Source organism: Mangifera indica, unplaced genomic scaffold (assembly GCF_011075055.1).
Source record: "Mangifera indica cultivar Alphonso unplaced genomic scaffold, CATAS_Mindica_2.1 Un_0011, whole genome shotgun sequence".
Classification (NCBI taxonomy): Eukaryota; Viridiplantae; Streptophyta; class Magnoliopsida; order Sapindales; family Anacardiaceae; genus Mangifera; species Mangifera indica.
The window spans coordinates 552,508-557,738 of NW_025401103.1; positions in this window are offsets into that span (position 1 = coordinate 552,508).

Consider the following 5,231-nt stretch of genomic DNA (forward strand, 5'->3'; position numbering starts at 1 on the left):
TCTTGGTGCATCTTCGTCCAGCACTATGATATCAAATGAGGCCAATTGTGTTAATATGGAGCAAGTGGGGACATCTTCATCAAAATTTGAAGACACAGATCATGATCATTGTGAATCTCTTATAATAATCATTTTGGCAACAAGATCAAGGTTAATGAAATAGACTTAAAAAATGAGAAAGGTGAAATTCTGAGCAAATTGTAGCGAAAGAGATTAGCAAAACAAAGGAGGAACTCCTCCCCTATTGGTTCTCCCAAATGACCAATTTAGCTTGCTAGAACATTAGGGGCTTTAATGCTCCTATCAAACAAAAAGAGGTTAGGAGTTTCATTTTGGAAAATAAGATTGATCTCATCGCTATTCTTGAAGCTAAAGTATGTAGTTCAAATGTCAATAGAGTATGCTATAGTATTTGGGAAGGTTGGGGACATTATAGTAATGTTATGGATGGTTCTATAGGCAGAATTTGGATTAGATGGAACAAAGCTACTGTTAGGCTGAATATTATGGTGGAAAACTCCCAATTCATGCATTATGCTATTTGGCTCATAAAGGAAAACATAAATATTAGTTTGACCATTGTCTATGGCAGCAATAATCCCAAGGATATGAAAGACTTCTGGCGTAATCTTGTTAATCGATCTCTCATAATGCAACACTCCCATTGGATTATTTTGGGAGATTTTAATGTTATTAGGAACCCTTAAGAAAAGATTGGTGGGGTAGCGTGGGGTGATTCCTATTGTGAAGACCTAAACAAATGCATTAGGGAGGCCGAGTTGGATGACCTAAGATTCATGGGTAATCTTCTAACTTGGAGTAATTGTAGTGAAGGCCAAATGAAAATAACATGCAAATTAGATTGAACTCTTATGAATGACAATTGGAAGGATGTTTTCCTGAATTCAATGGCATATTTCCTCAACCCTTCTACTTCTGACCACTCACCTTATATGGTAAGAATTGGAGCTACTGAACTTAGCAGAAAGGTTCTTTTCAAGTTCTTTAACATGTGGACACATCATGAAAATTTTCTTAAAATTGTTGGTAAAGCTCAGAGACAAGAAGTTAAGGGTAGCCTTATGTTTATTGTGATGAGCAAACTTAAAAAACTTAAAAGAGATCTAAGGAAATTAAATAAAGAGTCTTTTTGCCATATCTTCGAGAGAGTGTTGAAAGCTAGGAGGCATCTTGACAACATCCAAGAGCTTATTAATAATAACCCCTCTGATGAGGAACTTGCTCGTGAGGAAAAGATTAGTCTAAAAACTATAGATCTTTTTCTTTGGCTGAGGAATCGTTGGCTAAACAAAAATCAAAAGTCCGTTGGCTTAAGGAAGGTAATCAAAATACAAAATATTTCTTCAAAAGTATCAAAGGTAGAAAGAATAGGAACTTTATCTATAGGATTCTAAGGGAAGATAGGTCTTTTGTAAACAATATAGAGGTTAAGAAGGAGTTTGTGGAGCACTTCAAATCAGTCTTAAGTGGAACAGAATCTTCTAATGTGAATTGGGAGGAGCTTAAAAAATTGATCAAGTTTCAGATTAGCCATAAGGATAAGGATATGCTTAATAGAGAAATTTCAATTGAGGAGATTAAAGAGACCACTTTTGCTATGGACAATAATATGGCTCCAGGTCTAGATGAGTATGGTGCATGTTTTTACAAAGTAGTATGGAACATAGTTGGTGACGATATTGTGAAGGCCATTAAGCATTTCTTTAATACAGGTCAGCTCTTAAAAGAGGTTAATTGCACTATCCTTGCTCTTGTTCCTAAAGTTGCTAACCCTTCTCTTTGTAAGGATTTTAGGCCTATAGCTTGTTGCAATACCTTTTACAAATGCATTATCAAAATTATGGCAAATCGCCTTAAAGCCATACTTCCTTAGTTTATTAACAAGGCACAAGGTGCTTTTGTGGAAAACCGATGCATTGGTGAAAATATCCTCCTTTGCCAAGAGCTCATGCATAACTACCAAAAGAACACTTATAAAAAGAAATGTGCCATTAAGAGAGATCTCATGAAAGCCTATGACACCTTAAATTAGGATTTCTTGCTTGTTGTCCTTGATAATATTGATGTTCCCCATCAGTTTATTGGTTGGATAAATATTTGCATTACTATTCCTTTTTTCTCAATGGGTTTAAATAGAGAACTTGTTGGTTTTCTCAATAGTATCCGAGGGCTAAGACAAGGGGATCCCTTTTCCCCATACCTTTTTATCATTTCCATGGAAGTGCTTTCTTACATGCTTAGTGAACTAAAAGAGAATGCTTGCTTTAGGCACCATTGGAAATGTAAGAAAAATAATATCACTCATTTATGCTTTGCTAATGACCTCATATTATTTTGTAGGGCAGATGTGGATTCTATTTCTTTCATAAAGAACACCTTAGATTACTTCCATAATTGGTATAGACTTAAAAAAAATCTTGCCAAAAGCAACATTTACCTTTTAGAGGTCAATAATTCTGAAGCAGAGTTCTTAAAATCAACCATTGGCATTGATCTTAGAGCTTTTCCTTTTAAATACCTTGGCATGCCTATGATATCCTCTAAACTAAGAGTCAGTGATTGCAAGCCCCTTATTGACAAGATTGTGGCTAGGATTTCATCTTGGAAAAGTAAGTTCCTTTCTTATGTTGGTAGACTTGTTATCATCAAAGCCATCTTTTTTAGCATCCAAGTATATTGGTCTTCAACTGATGGAGGCATTGTAGGAGCATCGAGCCATTAAGGAGATCCACTACATATTTCGATTAGGCCAATTACGAGGAGTAGAGCTAAAAAGATGAAACAGACTTTAGTTGGGCTTGTGGAGGGCTTAGAGACTGAAACCAGCTCATTCAAGGACAACTGAATGCTTGAAGGAGCCAATCGAGAGGTCAACTTGATTCAAGTCTGAGCCTATGCAAGAAAGACTTTGAACGACCATAACTTTTGATTCAAGTGTGTTTTGAGCTCTATAACAAAAACCCACTTAGCTAGTTGTGCCTAGTTTGGAGGCCCAAATAAAACTGTTTCAGTGTGTATTACATAGTTTTTGTTTTACCAAATTTAGGATTTTCGGTTTTTATAATTTTGATCTTGTTTGTGACCGGGCTAGATTTTATTGAGCCCAATTGACATATTTTCTTTTAATTTAATTAGTGTTTTGGGTAGTTAATTAGGTAATAGACTTGGGAAGTTTGGAAGTCCATTGGGTCATGGGTAGTTTTGGGTTAAGGTGACATTGTACTATAAAAACAATACTTTTCATGATGAATGGATCTTTTTCCTGACTTTTGCACAATTTCACCTACTATTGAAACTATCAATCCTTGAACTTATCAAGCTTTGTCTTGTGGCGTTCACTATTATGATTCCAAGGTTCGTTCGATTCCATATCGATTTAGGTCAAGAATCATTCAGTGACGAAACCAATTCAGTCCTAGGGAAAATATCTTCTTAGGCGTTGGGTCTTACGTCAAATCGTCAAGGTTTCCATCAGTTGGTATTAGAGCTAAGTCGAATCAGGTTTCGTATCTATCTTTTCTTGTGTTTGCGATTTGGGGTTTGTTTTTCTTGAATAGCTGTGCATCTTAAAAATCTTTGAGTGTGTTCTTGATTTTGTTTTCTTTCTGAGTCTTAGTTCTTTATTTCCTTACCTTGTGGTCTAACATTTTGGTGTCCTTGTGTTTGTGAAATTCTTGATTTCTTGTTGAACCCTAGTGTAGTTGAATTCTAGGTTGTGTGAGTGTCTAATTTGTCTTCCTGATTGATCTTAAAAAAAAAAAGAAAAAACGAAAAAAAAAAACTTGTTCAAGGTTGAAAGTAATTTAAGTTAAGGGTGGAGTGATCTTTTAATCTAGATTCAAACAAACCTGTGGGGAGTGAATTTTGGTTAGTTGTGTGGTTTTTCTTGAATTCTTGGGGAAAATCTTGTGATAAAGAACCCGCTAGGCGACCTGCCTTAGGAACTCTTGAATCAATCCATTAGGCATACCTCAGAAAAGCTAGGAAACAAGTTGGATCAATCAGATTAGAACCCTAAGGAAATTAAGTCCTTAAAACCCCAATCTTAAGACGCCACAAAGGTTGATCACTCCTTTGATAAGTCAAGATGATGTATTCTTCCAAGAACACAAGGGAACAAAGCAAAGTTTTCTGAAAATATCTCAAAATTATTAATGATATGTCTTTTTTTGTTTTTCATAGTTATAGCCTTTATATAGGCATGTAATCATCATAATCCTACACATAAAAGTCAAAGTAAAATCCCTAGCTAATATATCAAGACATGGGCCAACCTACAAGCCCAAATAAACCCAAGAAGTTAAGTCTTCTACATGTATATTTAGCCTTAACTTAAAATCTAACAACCCAAAACACCTAATCATTTTATTTAAGCTTTTCTTTAGCTTGGGCCATGCGACCCGGAATTATATCATGGACTCCAAGCTTTATTCTTCAAGTTCTAAACCTTGTCCATTATCTTGCATATAAAGATAAGTGATTATCCTTGGTGTAGCATTCGAAACTTCTAGAACAACCTCTTTGTCATGCATCTCCATGATTAAGCCTAGTAAAGCCTCTTTCATCTTCTTTGTCCTTGCTCTAGTCATTGGACCACCGATTCCTTGCAAAGGATCTGGGGAATACTTGCTTTGTTACACTTGATTAGCACCTTGATCTCCATTATCTTATTGTTACCGAAAATTGAAGGGTAGTTCTTGATTGAAATTATTGTTGAATTTATCAAACCTTTGAAAGATTCTTGTTTAAAGAAAAAAAAAGAAAAAAGAACCTTTGAATTTTGGAATTCTGAAATTAGGGAGAATAATCTTGGATGAGGATTGCCTTTGTTTCCTTTAACCTTTAGGGAAAAAACCTTGTAATTGCTTAAATTGGGAGATTGAGTTCTTGATTTGTTCTTAAAATCTTAGATTTTCTTTGAAAATTTTGATATTCCTAAATTGGGAGATTAGACATTGATTATTTCTTTAATTGCTTTGAATTTCTTGGAAGACAATTTTGTGTGATCTAAGGAATTTATTTTATTTTATTTTTTTCTTATTTCAGCCAAGTATCTAAAAAAAAGTTTAAAAAAAAGGAAAAAAAAAGTAGTTAAAAAAAGAGCAGATAAAAAAGCAAAAAAAAAGGGAAAAAAACGTTTAAAAAAAAAGAGAGATCAAAGAGAAAGTTAGCACACTTACCTTCTTAGAATTTGATTTCCTTTATTCTTG